Source organism: Canis lupus, chromosome 4 (genome assembly GCF_011100685.1).
Source record: "Canis lupus familiaris isolate Mischka breed German Shepherd chromosome 4, alternate assembly UU_Cfam_GSD_1.0, whole genome shotgun sequence".
NCBI lineage: Eukaryota > Metazoa > Chordata > Mammalia > Carnivora > Canidae > Canis > Canis lupus.
In genome coordinates, this window is record NC_049225.1 from 78,325,291 (window position 1) to 78,342,389 (window position 17,099).

Here is a 17,099-nt window from a genome sequence, read left to right on the forward strand (position 1 = left end):
AGAGAAAAAGCCTGAAGCAGACTCCCTGCTAAGTGCAGAGCCTAATACAGGGCTCTATCTCACAACTCTGACATCACTATCTGACCCAAAACCAAGAGTCAGATGTCTAACCAACTATGCCACTTAGGCACCTGTAAGCAATTTGAATATGTTATTATGTAAGACAAAGTTATGAATATATTATTCATATTTGTATGTATATACAGATTAAATATTTTCAAAATTAAACTGTGGTAATGAGAGTAATGGCTTCCTGAAATGGTCTACATGTTAATGCCCATAATTGTGACTATTTCAGATTACATGACAAAGATGATTAAGGTTTCAAATGAAATTAAGATCAGTAATTGATTGACCTGGAAATAGATTATCACAGATTATTTAGATGTACCTATTGTAATCACAAGAGTATTTAAAAGTGGAACAGGGAAACAGAAGAGGAGATTCAGAGAGATATGTTTTTATGAAAGAAAGGCAGAGAGTAATGCAATATTGTTGGTCTTAAAGTGGAAAAGTAGTGTTTGTCTGAAGCTGGAAAAGACAAGGAAAGTCTTCCCTAGAAACTCTAGGAAGGGATGTAGCCCTGCAGACCCCGGGATTGTAGCCCAGGGAGACCAATATCAGGTTTATTACTTATGGAACTAGAAGATAATAACTTTGTGTTTAAGTTGTTTGTAAAAATTTATTATCAGAGAAAGTAGGAAACTAATGAACCAAATAAATTAATTTTTAAATCACATTATAAAAAAAAGACAGACTAAATTGCATTCAAGACCCCCTTTTTCTGCTAATGACCTTTATGGAGGTAGCACCATTAATAAGTAGACAGTGGAATCAGCTTGAGTGGGGTAACTGAAGCTCAAGAATCAAAATATCCAGTTCAAAATTAGAAAGCTCTTTTTTTTTTGATACAGGATCAACATTTTAATGACATGACATGTAATATAAAGGACACAATGATAGACTGAGAAACTTTTTCTTTCTATCCAAGGGTATTTAATTTATTTAATTTGCATGGGAGAGGGAGGAATTAATCTCCTAACAGGAAAAGACAAAACTTGCATTGGTGTTCTTTATTCACAAATTTCTACTTTGGATTGGACTTCCTTTTGTATCTGATGAAACTGAGAAGAGAAAAAATGCCTCCCAATAAATATACTGGTTTATTTTTTCCCAGGCTATAAGATCAAAAGCTGTTCTAATTCCTTACTGGCTGACTCTTACTTCATAATATCAGCAAATTGAGGTCTATGAGTGTTAAGAAACCGTATCATTCTGAGGAACCAGAGAAAAATCTTATGATGGATTACTCAGTAACTTGATAGAGAAAGGCCACAGTGAACTAATGGAAGTGATAAAAATTAAAAATAAATTATCAATAATACAATTAGAAGAAAAACAAAAACACCAAGAAGTACCAAAAATATATTTCCAATTTTTATTAAAAGATAACTGATAAGGAATGATCATTTCTGAGAAATGAATTCATTTCCTAGAATACAAACTGAATATTTCATAATTTGGAAACAAGCCAGGAAGAATGCAAAATCATTTGTTAAAAATCAAGGAAACATGGGATGCAGTAAAACTTCTAATTTAGACAACAACTAGAAAAGAGCAAACGAAATCCAGAGCAAGCAGAAGACGTAAAATTAGAGCATAAAGTAGTGAAATTGAAGATAGGAAAACAGTAGAGAAAAATCAATGAAACCCAAAGCCAGTTATTTGAAAAGATCAATAAAAATCAGTACTCCTTCAGGCAGAACTAAGAAAAAGACACAAATTATTAATATCAGAAGTCAAAAAGGGAATATTATTACAGATTCTATGGACATTAAATGGATAATAAAGGGATATTATAAGCAAGTTTATGCCACCAAATTTAATAACTTAGAAGAAATGGATTAATTTTTTGAAAAACACAATCTATCAAATTCATGTAGAAGTAATCTGAATAGTCCTAAAACTATGAAAGAAATGTAATCAATAATAACCATACAAAACAGAAAGTTCCAGGTTCTGAGTGGGTTCAATGATGAATTCTACTAAATACTTAAGGGGGAAATTATACCAATTCTCTACAATCTCCTTAACAAGATAGAAGTAGAAAGAACACTCCCTGTCTCATTTGACGAAGTCAGTATTACCCTAAGACCAAAACCAGATAAAGACAATATAAGAACTACAGAATGATATCTCATGAATATAGATGTGAAAATCCTCAGCAAAATATCAGCAAGTTGAATCCAACAATGTCTAAAAGAATTATGTAAGTGCAAATAAGTAGATTATTAAAGGTATGCAAAGCTGGCTCGGTATTTTAAAATCTGTTAACACATTCCATTATAACAATAGACTAAAGAAATAAAATCACATGATTATATAAATAGATGGGGAACCAACATTTGACATAGTTCACCATCCACTCATGGAGATGAAAAAAAAAAAAAACTCTTAGTAAGTTAGAAATAGAAACTTCCTTAACTTGACAAGAAGTATTTGTTAAAAACAAACAAACAAACAAACAAACAAACAAACAAAAAAACCTTATAGCTAACATCATACTTAATAGTGAGAAATTCGAAGCTTTCCCCTGATACCAAAAACAAGACAGGAATATTCTCTCTCATTACTGCCCATCCACATTGTGGTAGAAGTCCTAGTTAATGCCATAAGACCAGAAAAGGAAATGAGTTATACAGATTGCAGAAAAAGAAAGAATCTGTCTTTTGTCCAAAAATGACTTGATCATCTTTGTAGAAAGTTTGAAAAGAATCAACAATTCTTGAAACTAATAAGTAATCATAGCAAGGTTGCAGGATACAAGGTAAATGTTTAAAAGTCAATTATTTTTCTACATATGAGATACGAACAAGTGGAATTTAAAGTTAAAAATATAATACCATTTGCATTAACATCCCCAAAAATAAAATACTGAAATAAAAATGTAACAAAATATAAGAATATTTGAGCAAAGCTACACAACTCTGTTGAAAGAAACAGTCAAAAAGACTCAATATTGTCAAGATATCAGTTCTTTCAAAATTGATTTATAGATTCAAGGCAACCCAAAATTAAAATTCCAGCAAGTTGCTTGTGAATAGTGGTAAAATGATTCTAAAGTTTATATAGAGAAGCAAAAACAAAAAAAAAAAATAGAGAACGCAACATTGAAAGAGAAGAACAAACTTGGAAGACTGGCATTATCTAACTTCAAGACTTACTATAAAGCTATGGTAAACAAGACTGTGTGGTGCTGGTGAAAGAATGGACAAATAGATGAATGGAACAGAATAAAGAAGCCAGAAGTAGGCCTCATTTACATAGTTAACTGATATTTTGCTCAAAATTTTATTTTTTAAAGATTTTATTTAAATTCCAGTTAAAACACATTGTAATATTAGGTATACAACATAGTGATTCAACACTTCCATACAATATCTAGTACTTATCATGACAAGTGTGCTCCTTAATCCCCATCACTGATTTAACCCTCTCCTCTGGTAACCATCAGTCTGTTCTTCATAGTTAAGAGTCTGTTTCTTGGTTTGCCTTTCTTTCTCACTTTTTTTTTTTTTTTTTGTCTATCTGCTCATTTGTTTTGTTTCTTAAATTCCACATGAATGAAATGATATGGTATTTTTCTCTCTCTAACTGATTTATTTTGCTTAGCATAAAACTGTCTAGCTCCATCCATATTGTTGCAAATGTGGTTAACTGATCCTTGACAAAGAAGCAGAGGCAATAAAATGGAACAATGATAGTCTTCACAAATGGTGCTGAAAAAAATAATGCTGAAACTGGACATCCATACATAAATAAATAAGCAAGCAAGATACAGAATTTATAGTCTTCCCCAAATTAAATCAAAATAGATCATAGACTTAATTGTAAAATGCAAAAATATCATATAAAATATTGTATAGGGCAGCCCGGGTGGCTCAGCGGCTTAGAGCCACCTTTAGCCCAGGGCCTGATCCCAGGGACATAGGATTGAGTCCCACCTCTGGCTCCCTGCATGGGGCCTGCTTCTCCCTCTGCCTGTGTCTCTGCCTCTCTCTGTCACTCATGAATAAATAAATAAATAAATAAATAAATAAATAAATAAATAAACAAAAAAAATTGTATAAAATTGCTTAGAAAGCAGCATAGGAGAAAATCTAGATGATCTTGGAAATGAAAGTGACATTTTAAGATATGGCACCAAGGCACAATCCATGAAAGAAATAATTTATAAGTTGAAGTTTATTATAATTCTAACCTTCTGCTCTACAGGATATATTGCCATAAGAATATAAAGACAAGCTACAGACTGGGAAAAATATTAGTAAAGCATGTATCTGATTGATGACTGTAATTCAAAATATACAAAGAACTGTTAAGACTTATCAATGAGCAAGCAAACTACCCCCATTTAAAAATGGACCAAAGATTTTATCAGTTACCTCACCAAAGAAAATATACAGATGGCAAATAAGCACAAGAAAAGATGTTCCACATGACCTGTCATTAGGGAAATGCAAATTAAAACACTGAGATACTACTACTCTCCTACTAAGATGGCCCAGAACACTGACATCAAATGTTGATAAGATTTGAAGCCACAGGAATTCTCATTCGCTGCTGGTGGGAATGCAAAATAGCACAGCCCTTTTGAAGACAGTTTGGCAGTGTCTACAAAAATAACTGTACTCTCACTGTCTCAGTCTGTTTTGGCTGCCATTCATTCTTCATCATCTTGGACTTCAATTATACGTATATTAAATCATTTGATATTGATCCACAGCTCTTGGATGCTTTGTTTTTTGTTGTTTCGTCTGTACTCTTCTGCTTTCATGTGTTTCAGGTTTTGTAATTTTTCATTGGCCTGTTTCCAAGTATATAACTTTCTAAGATATCCAATTTGCTAACAGCCCCTGAGTAGTGATTCATCATCTGTGAAACCAAAAACTTTTTTAAAAAGATTTTATTTATTCATGAGACACACACACACACACACAGAGAGAGAGAGAGAGAGAGAGAGAGGCAGAGACACAGGCAGAGGGAGAAGCAGGCTCCATGCAGGGAGCCTGTTGTGGGACTCGATCCCGGGTCTCCAGGATTATGCCCTGGGCTGAAGGCAGGCACTAAACCACTGAGCCACCCAGAGATCCCCTAAAAACTTTTTAAAATTCTATTTTCATTGTATTCTTTATGTAAAATTTTGATTTCCCTTAAAAGTCTCCATCTATTTTTTTCCCTATCTCTCTCACTAGGTAACTTAACATAATAATCATAATTAAAATAGTTTTGACTGTTGCTTCCAAAATCTTATTCTTCTATGGTTCTACAACTGTTGATAACTTTATATCTTAAAAATGAGTCACTTTTGATATGTTGATTTTGCTTTTACTTTTTTTTTAATTTAATGCCAGAAATTGAATACAAAAATTTTAGTTTGAGAAAGATATTTATACTCCATACCATGTACTCACATCTCTTCTTCTGACAGGACATTTGTGTGAAGTGCAGTCAATATAGTCAGTAGTTAAATTTTTTTTTTATTTTATTTTGGAGTAAGAGGGTAATATGGGCTGTAATTACTTTGAGATTACTGCTGTCTTCAAATTTTGCTTTACATTGTGCTTTGCAGAGTTTTAGAGATTCGGAGATTTCTCTATTCATTTGCCACCTTCAGCTTTCACAGCAGGTTTAACACATTTTCTCCAGAGTGGTTCTCTTGCAGTCTTGCACCTAACTCAGTAGATTATGGTCACTTGTTTCTTGATGGAAGTCTCATGGTGAGATGGGTGATTTCTTGGTTTTATTTCTTCAGCTTTAGGCAGGCGCATTACCTACCAAGTGAAACAGCTTGTGTTTCCAATCTGTCACTGAAGAGACTTGTCACCCTCTGGAATTTATTTTACTTGTTTGACTTCCAATACCAGTGCCCTCATACTTAGGGAAACTCCTGATTCTGCAGATGAAGTTATTTTTTTCATTGTTAAGTATGAAGAATTGTTCTTGTGGATTCCTTTACCCACAGTGGAAAGAAATTCTGACTAAAATATGGTTAATAATTAGTAAATTAAAAGCATACATTATTGTCATGACCACATGCAAGCTCAAATATTTTTATGGAAAAAATAGTAAATGTATACTGATTTCATTTTCATGACAATATATACTCTTTATGGACTCCAAAATTGAAATTACAAAGAGGCATGAGCCAAGCTATAAAAACCGTAGTGGGTTACCAGGATGTTTTTTTTCTTTTCCATATTTTATTCTCTTCCTATATGAACAAACATTTATCGATGAAGTAGAAAATGCCAAAATCTGTGTTAAATGTTAAGATACAACAGCTAAAATGCTATATAGTAGAAAAAAAAGACATTTATAAATCATCTAAAAAGTATAATAAAGGGAGAGGCATTAAAAGGGATCACACATAGAATACCAAGATTGATAATGCATTCTAGTTTGTAGAGCACATGCTAAAGTAGATGTCTTGAAAGATAAGACTTCACAAAGTATGAAGTGGGCTAAATTTGGAAAAGTAGTTAGAAATAAGAGTCTGTGGAGGGTTCATGCATTTTTTATAGTAAAAATTTAATCAATCAACAATTTACTTGTATTTAAAGAGTTTTAACATCTCTAAACAGAATTTCAGAATGCATAATTCTATGTTTACTGAAATATTTATTTTTATGTAAATATTTTTTCTCTAGGAATACCATCACAGAAGAAATTTAATATGAATTTTCTTATATATACTATGGTCCAATAGTTCTGACACTCCAACTAGTGGATCAAACACATTATTTTTGTGATGTATGTTTTATAGGTGATTGCTTAAGACATTCTTTTAGCAAAATTAGGCATTCCTTTTTATGACTTTGATTTACCCATTTACTGATTGAAATGAATGGCCAATGTGGGAACCTGGAATAAAACAAATTCATGTTGCTTTTATTTTGTTTATTAGCAGAGAAAGGCACAAAGTGAGAGATAAAAGACAAGGGATCCCTGGGTGGCTCAGCAGTTTAGTGCCTGTCTTCGGCTCAGGGTGTGATCCTGGAGTCCCGGGATCGAGTCCCACATCGGGCTCCCTGCATGGAGCCTGCTTCTCCCTCTGCCTGTGTCTCTGCTTCTCTCTCTCCGTGTGTCTCTCATGAATAAATAAATAAAATCTTAAAAAAATAAAATAAAAAAAATAAAAGACAAGGAAGCAAGGAATTATAGCCAGTGTGGGACATAAAATCACTGCCTAAATCTTCCAACTGAGGAATTTAGAATGAAATTAAGAAATTAGCAGGGATCCCTGGGTGGCTCAGCTGTTTAGAGCCTGCCTTCGGCCCAGGGCATGATCCTGGAGTCCCGGGATCGAGTCCCATATCGGGATCCCTGCATGGAGCCTGCTTCTCCCTCTGCCTGTGTCTCTGCCTCTGCCTCTCTCTGTCTCATACTGATACTTTAAGAATGGCCAACCTTCTAGGAAACAAACAAACAAAAAAAAGCAGTAGGAATAGACAATCTAAATGAGTTGAGTCATTTTGACAAAGGACTGGCTTTTTGCTCTTTTTTGGGGGGAGGTGGGAGCAGTACTGGAAATACATGCTGCAAACAAACGATAAATCACTAGGTGTGTGGCTTCTGAGAGTACAGGTTTACCTAATCTTTAGGAAAGTTCTGAAATTGAAAAAACAAAACAAAACAAAACAAAGAAACCAAAGAGCTCTGATTACTTTCAGATTGACATGACATCACAGTCCTGCCCTTCAATACCCTTCAAAATTTTGGAAGGATAACAGTTTTACTAACAATAACAAATATGCACTAATAAACACTTTCAAAAAAAGACATGCTGAATATTCCTTCAAAATTACAGAGCAGATTGAGTTTTAGGATTGAGAGTTTCCTTGATTTTCAAGGGCCAGGGATACTTTTCTACAAGTAATTTTCTCAAGAAGTTGGCACAATGGGAATCACAACTAAGTGTATATAAAGAAATTATAGGCAAGATTAGAAAACTTTATGCAGAAAGCAGTGTTTGTTCTTATAGGGATTTAAAAATGCACTAAGTGGAATTAAACATAAAACAGAAAAAACATATTCAAAATGTTAGTTAAAATGACAAAATTGAGGAATATCTCTACCTGTAGATAATCATGTGCATACACATAATTTATATTTTTTATGAATTAAATATCATTAGACTCTTGGAATTATATCTATAAATTGCATTAATCTGTTTTCATATTACTGTATGAATATTACATTAACGTGAATTGTGTTGCAATAGTAATCTTATTTCTTGTACTCTGAGACTCAAATATGTTAATTTCTTAAAACAACATTTACATCATAATAAAAAAACAGGCTATTGAGTAGACTAACTGTAATTAAACTTCAGGTGGCATAATAATAATTAAAGTTTTTAACATGTCCCTAAAAATTAATAATTGATGAATATAACTATAATTCAATATAATTAGTAAACTAAATTTTCATACCCATATCAAAACATAGCTGTTTAAAGTACAGCATGAAATCATGCTTATTTTAAATTTCACAGCTTTTAAGTAAAAATGGAAACATGTTAGTACAGGGTAATTTTTTTTGACTTTTACTTCTTGACTACTATATTTGTACTTAAGAATTTAAAACATTTTTTTCTGAGGGAAATATCAAGGTGATTAGAAACACTACATCAAATTTTAGACACCAGTTTAATATACATAATTCTTTTATATAGAGCTACAAGTATTGAAAAAGGGCAAAAATGATAATTATCTATAACATGGTATTTTCTTAATATTTACAAGAAAAGTTCATTTATACTTGCATGTAGATTTCTATAATATATATCCACTCATATATGTGAAATAGGAAAGCAATAAAATGAAAATGCTAAATATTCCTAAATTTTTAAATTTATTTTTAGAATCCAACTCTTCCAAATAATTTTTCTCCTATTATTGAAGGTCTGTTTTCCACTCAATATCTTACTTTGTAAAAAAAAAAATAAAAAAAAAATATCCTACTTTGTGCCATTAATAGTGTTAGTGGTACAGCATTCCTTCCTTTCTTCTATTTTTCTTTTTTTTTTTTTTTTTAAGAGAGCGAGAGAGAGCAATCTTAAGCAGGATTCACACTGAGTGGGGAGCCCTATTTGGGGCTCAATCTCATAACCACAAAATGAGATGCCAAAATCAAGAGTCAAACACTTAACTTAGCCATCGAGGGGCCCTGACACAAGATTTCTTTAAAAAAAAATTATGATAGCTCTGAGATTTTTTTCCCAACGTATTTATCTCTGTACCCTCAAGTTTGAGAACCTTCTTTTTCATCACATCTAAAGGTGACAATGAAAGGTTTGCAGAATGGAAGATAAGACCCATGTTTTTTCTTCCAATAATTTTTAAATTACTGTTGACTGAAACTTTAAAAGGCTAAGGGTGACTAGTCATGTTAACAAATAACAAGACTCATACATGTGACAACTAGTGTCATTGTAACTACCACCTTGCTAATCACAATTGTAATATACTATTGAATTTCAAACATGTCTCAGCTACACTTTCATAAAAATATGGGAAGATGAGGATCTTACAAGTGAGGGAATATGTAATTAATACTACAGAAGAATACATATTTTGATATTTTATTTTACTATAAATTAATGAATAGCTTTTTAATTGCCTTGCCTTTAAAATTCATTATTAATATATAAAATTAACTTATATTATTCAATTTATATATTTGTTTATAAATTACATTAGATATCATATTTATGTATATTTGTGTTTGTATATATGTATGTATACGTGTAAAATAATTCTTAATTCTCCATAGAAAATTGTATTTACCTGTCCCATGTTTTCCAATGTCATACTGAAGATCTGGGCAAGAATACAAGAACAGATCTCTAAGTGTACAATTTCCTGCAAAAGTTTAATCTTTTTATCACCATCAGTAAAATTTTATTCTTATGCCAGCCTTTATCTTTAGTCTCTTATGAAAAATCAATTTGCTTCAAAAGGCTATGATTTCTCTTCAAAGAAAGTTTCAACACAGTATAGCACTAAAGAACATAACAGATATTCACAAGATGCACATTAAGGAATGTGATTACCTGGATTTGTGTCTGGTGTTACCAGAGGACAGATGGGAAAGAGTTATTAGCATGTAGTGGTAAATGGATTTCTTCTATGCTCTGTGGAAGGACAACTATGGAAAAACTTGGATACCAACAATAGTGACATTTCTCAAGGTCTATTACTTCAACTTTGCTATTCTACCCTATGAACAATATCTTCTTTTTGTTTTTGAAAGATTTTATTTATTTATTTATTTATTTATTTATTTATTTATTTAAGACACAGAGAGAGAGAGGCAGAGACTCAGACACAGAAGGAAGCAGGCTCCCTGTGGGGAGCCTGATGCAGTACTTGATCCCAGGACCCAAGGAGGACCCTGAGATCACAACCTAAGTCATAGACAGACACTCAACCATTGAGCCACCCAGGGACTCCCATATCTTTTTTGATACTTATCTGTATAGGTTTATGATTGATTCCTCTTCTGTTTCTCTAAAAATTATTTGCTGTTAAGTTCAAGAAGGTGGCCTGAACATCCCTCCTCCTACAGAAATATCTGCAGCTACATATGGGACAATTCCCTCAGAACAATGATGAGAAAACTAGCTGAACAGTACCTCCACAACAAAGAAAAAAGGGCTGCATCAGAATGGGTAGGAAGGTTTGAACGTGGCCTTGCAAGAAACTCAAACCCAAGTTTGGTGAACCACAGCTGGGAAGGATGCTATAGTACAGAACTTGTCATCATGGAGTGAGGGATTTGTGTCCTGCATCAGGCATCTATCCACCCAGAGAAAAGAGACACCAAAGTTCTAGAAAGGAAAATCAGAGGGCTATAAAAAATTTAAAAAAAAAATTCTTGAAGAATTTCCACATAGACCTACTTGCCCAGGACCCATAATAAAACAACAGTTTGAAAGGTGCCTAGAACATATGTGATAGAAACTTATTTACTAACCTTGAAGCATCTGAGAGAGAGGCAAGAGCCTCTGTTCTCTCTTGGAAGAAAGGGGCTGGCAGGCACCACTTTTGTATTCTTCTTCTGTCTTGTTGGAGTGGGCACCACTTTCATGCCTCCCACCAGGTTTCTAACTTTAGTGGAAGCATCTTACCTTTATACATCAGCTGAAGTCCAACCTCCAACAGCTGGACAGGCTTAGTGCTCTATCCCTACATTCCACAGTTGTGGCCAGCCCTGCCACAGCCAACAGACACATAATGCCCTTGCAGAGAATGTCCCTGGAGCACGTGGCTCTGATAATAGGAGGACTGCATTTCTGGGTCCTCATGGGTCTGAAACAATTGGAAAGACAATCCTTGGCAGGCTACCAAATACTAGGGCATTGCACAAATTATAGAATGAAAAACACCCCCAGTCCTCATATGAAGAAGGTCAATTTCTTATCTTGGAGCTTCTTCCTAAGGATCAGACTTGCCACACATTCAGTCTACAGAAGTGTCCCCAGAGCGTATGAGCAAGGGGACACTTAGAATACTCCTTTGGCCTCACTACAGCTTGCTGATACCTCTCAGAAAGGATCTACTATACACGTATAAAGCTACAATTTTAGCAACCCTTATACAGATCTACTGGTCTGGGGATAAGACAAGCTTATAACTGTGGACTCACCAGAGTATATATTCACTTACCTTAAGCTGCTGTCTGAAAATCTGGCTTACAATTAACCTGAAATTAGGCACTATCTGAAATCCCTCCTCCTGGAACACTGACAGGTTTTGGCATACCCTCAATGGGAAAATATCAAGAATAAATCAGGCTGGGGTACCTGGGTGGCTCAGGCAGTTAAGTGTCCAACTCTTGATTTCAGCTCAGGCCATGATCTCAAGGTCATGAGATTGAGCCCCGCATGGGGCTCCATGCTCAGCAGGGAGTCTGTTTGGGATTTCCTCCCTCCCTCTGATCTCAACCTCTGTGTGCATGCTAAAATCAATCAATCAACAAATCATTTTTTTTAAATGAATAAATCAGACTACTTAGAAAGGCATGAAATTCCAAGAAACTTTGAAACCTATGACAGAGTTGAATGATAAGTTTCTTCTACTACACAAATCTACTACTTCAAGACCATAAGAGATTGCAATTTCATCTATTACATAGCAGAGTCAGGCAAAACAAAGATAAAGGAATATATTCCAAATTAAAGCACAAGAAAAAAGATCCAGAAAATTTCCTAATAAAATGGAGATAAGTCATCTACCTGATAGAGTTCAAAATAATGTCATGAAGAACCTCACTGAACCCAGAAGATGAATGGATGAACACAATGAGATTTTCAAAAAAGAATACGTTAGAAAATCAAGCAGAAGTCACAGAGCTGAAGAATACAATGGCTGGACTTAAAATACACTAAGGGGGTTCAATAGCAGACTAGACAAAGTAGATCAGATCAGCAAGTTGATAAAATGGTAAAACTCACCTAGATAGCAGCAAAAGGAAAAAAGAATTTTGAAAGTAAGGATAGCATAACGGGACTATGGGACAGTATCAAGCAGAATAACATCTGCATAATAGGGGATTCCAGAAGGAGAAGAGAAAGAAAGAAATTAGAAACAGTAGTTGAAGAAATACTGTCTCAAAATGTACTTAACGTGTGAGGGAAACAGACTTCAGGTCCAGGAAGCAGCAAGAGTTCCACGTAAGATGATCCCAAAGAAATCCATACCAAGACACATTATAATTAAAATGTCAACAGGTAAAGGTAAATATTAAAAGCAGCAAGAGAAAACAACTTGTTACATACAAAGGAACCCCCATAAGACTATCAACTAATTTTTCAGCAGAAACTTGCAGGCCACAGAGAGTATTAGCATGATATATTCAAAGTGATGAAAGGACAAAGGCTTCCAACCAAAAATCCTATACTTAGCAAGATTATCATTCAAAATTAAAGGAGATAGTTTTCCAGACAAGCAAAAACTAAAGGAATTCATCACTAGTAAACCAGCCTCACAAGAAATGTTAAAGAGATTTCATTAAGCTGAAAAGAAATGATACTAACTAGTAACAAGGAAAAAAAAAAAACTATAAAAATACAATCCTTACTAATAAATACAAATATAGAGCAAAGTAGTAAATTAACAACTTCTAAGGCTAATATGAAGGATGAAAGACAAAGTAGTAAAATTAGATATAATAATTAGCTAGGGGATATATGGAATAAAAAGAATATTAATAAAGTATCAAAAACATAACATATGGTAGAGGAAAATAAAAACATAGCAATTTTTGGTGTACTCAAACTTATGGTATCAACTTAAAATAGACTCTTATCTGTAGAATGAAATATATGAACTTCATGATAACCACAAAGCAAAAATCTAGAGTAGACACAAAAGACAATGAGAGAAGAATCTAAATATAAGACTAAAGAAAACCACCAAATCATGAGAGAAAGAAACGAAGAAAGTAACACAGAGGAACTATAAAGCACCCAGAAAACAATAAAATGGCAATAGATATATATCAATAATTATTTAAATCATAAATGGACTAAATTTTCCAATCACAAGACAAAGTGGCTAAATTGATTAAAAAAAAAAAACTTCTATATGCTGCCTACAAGAGATTTACTTCAGATCTAAAGACACACAAAAACTAAAAGGATGGAAAAAATATTCCATGCAAATGGGAGGGATGTAAAACTAGTGTAGTAAGACTCTCATCAGAAAATAAAACTTTAAAACAACAATGAAGGACACAAAAATACATTACAAAATAATAAAAGGATTCATACAATAAGAGGATATAACATTTATAAATATATATGCATCCAACATAGGAGAATATAAATATACAGAGTAATTAAAACAAACATAAGAGGAGAGACCTACAGTGATAGAATAATAGGACACTCTAATAGCACACTTGCATCAGTGTATAAAGTCAAGTGTTCTGATTTGAAAACAATAAAAACAGGCAGAGAATCTGAATAGATGTTTTTCCAAAGAAGACATACAGATGGTCAACAGGTATATGATAATATTTCAAAAATCACTAATTATGAGGAAAAATGCTATTCAGAATCATAATGAAACATTACCTAGCACTTGTCAAGATGACTATTATCAAAAAGTCAAGAAACACAAGTATTAGAGAGGATGTGGCAAAAAGGGACCCCTTGTACACTGTTGGCAGGAATGTAGATTGGTTCAGTCACTATGGAAAACAGGATGGGGATTTCTCAAAAAATTAAGAACAATTCTACAATATAATCCAGCAGTTGCACTTACTAATTCAAAAAGATATCGGCACTCCTATGTTTATTCCAGTTTATTTACAACAGCCATGATAAGGAAACAATATAAGTGTCCATCAATGGATGGATGGATGGATGGATGAAGATGTAGAGTGTGTGTGTATGTATTTACACAGATATATATATGTACACACACATACACACACACACAATGGAATATTACTCAGCCATAAAATTTAATAAAGTCTTGCCATTTGTGACGACATGGGTGAGACTTTAGGGTATTATGTTAAATGAAATGTCAGACAAAGACAATTACCATATGATTACACATAAATATGAAATCTAAACAACAAAACAAAAATTCAGAGATACAGAGACCCTATTAGTGGTTACCAGAGGGAGAGGGAGTTGGGAGATGAGTGAAATGGGTTGAGAGGCTCCACTGTATGATAGATGATAAGTAGACCTATGTTGGTGATCATTTTTGTTATGTATACAAATATCAAGCTATGTTATACATGTGAAACATTTTTTATATCAATCTTACCTAAAAAATCTACTTTCCCATTTATTAATTTCTATTTTACCTTTAAGTAAGCATACATAATATTTAATAGGCCTGTATATCACCATTTCTCTCTTTTGTATATTTTATCCAATAAGTGAACAGTGGCCCCATGAGTTCAACTATTGAATGTGAATGATGGCCAACTCTCAACATGAAGTTCAGATTACTTTTCTGAGCTCTACATTCACAGATCAAACTCACTGCAGACATATGCATATAGATATTGAAGAGGTCTTTTTCCCTAAAATTTTACTTACTGTGCTTCATATTACTAGGTCTGAATGTTGTTAAGTGATATTTCACCTAAATCTGATAATAGACATTTTTCAGTGACTAACGTGGCCATGTTTAGCTATAGAAAAAGTCACTCAAGGTGAATTGACAGGAAATTGGCAGATTAAACAATGTAGTCACTGCATCATGTGGTAAATGGGGCTGCTCACAGAATCAAATTGTCTAATGATGTCACCAACACCTCTCATTATATCACTGGTAGAGATTTATAAAATCAAGTGTAATATTAATGGATTTAAGGAATGACCTCCAAAAGGAGGCATCTAATGCTGCAAAATAGCTTTGACATATAACTCTCCTTTTCTATAATAAATTCTCCATATATATATAAATTTGAAAAATGTTAATGTTTAATAATTCCTAATTACAAAATATTTTATGAATGGGTTAAAATTATAGATGTTCTACCATCTGTTAAAAAAATCATTTTATACGTATTGATGAGAGACACAGAGAGGCAGAGACACAGGCAGAGGGAGAAGGAGGCTCCCTGTAGCAAGCCTGACACAGGACTTGATACCAGGACTCCGGGATCATGACCTGAGCCAAAGGCAGACACTCAACCACTGAGCCACCCAGGTGTCCCCCGGCCAAAAATAATAATAATAATATTAATAATTTTATATGGAGTAAAATTTCACTCCTGTTACCTCATGTTGAATATGTTTTTCCATTGCCCACAAGGTTGTCATTACTTTGCTCAACTCACATTCAGAAATTGGAGGCTCTACCCTAAAGAATCTGTCAGCTATGGAAAATACGTTGATGTGTAATTGTGTATTTGTGGGTGTAGTGGAGATGGGAGAGGAAGACACCTGGGAAGTCCCCTCTGTGTGGCCTGAAACTCATTTTACAAATAATGAATTTTGCAACAAGATGCCAAAAAAGTAGCAAATTGTTGACATATGGTTTTAAAATAAAACAGGAGTAGTTTCTGTGGAAAAGAATCCGTTTTACATTGTTGAAAAGTGGTATTATAATGCATAACATATACGTTCATATCTATTTCTCTTTCTGTTGTGACATGGCGCAGGTTCTACCTAGAGGGTCAGGGCTTTTAGGTGAGATGCTTTACTGCTATGGCCAGTGGTCTTTCAAACCTGATAGCATGTGTTCATATATCAATTCTGTGAAAAACAGCAGTCAGCATTTATTTTCCAGGAGTTTTTTTTTTTTTTTTTTTTAACAAAGAAATTCCCTTAATGTATGTATTCTCTTAATTCATAGATTTGATGGAATATCTTTTCATTCTCAGGGAGATACTGAATTTATTAAAAAAAAAAAAAAAAAGGTCCTAGAAGGGCACATGCGGTCAGATTTAATGGCCTGCTTTATCATATAGAAGAGAATTGGTGGGGACATTCAGGACACATTGGTTTCTTATTCACATTCTCATTTTCTCTCAAAATCCCATGAAATCTGTGCTCATTACTGAACATTCTCATTGCTCTAAAGACAGAATTTGAAGGAGAAACCTGTTATACAAAGATGCCCTAACATTTCTACATAATTTATCTCTGCACCTGCAGTGATAGATCACTTTTCTTGAATAGTGTCCACAGAACATAACCTGAGATGGTCTCTTGCAGCTTGCATTAATAGGATCTGGCCTACATACCTAGAGGTTACTGGTCTATTGTGTAGTAGTTAATAGCTAGCTGTAGAATGCTTATTTAATTTTTCAATTTAAATGCCTAGATAATGCTGGGGGCAGTGCAGATATATAAACAACTCGTTCTTGGCCTTAAGAGGTATTATTATTGCTTGGGATGAGCAATTATTCAAGATATCCCCAGGAGAAGTGGAACGTGACAGATGACAGACTAGCGCTATTTAGAAGCCGCCTGCCAGATGGTCAGAACCTGCAGTGGGGAGTGAGGACAATATGAAGGGACCTGGGGCAAAACAGTTTTTCTGTAGCAATCTGGTAGCAGG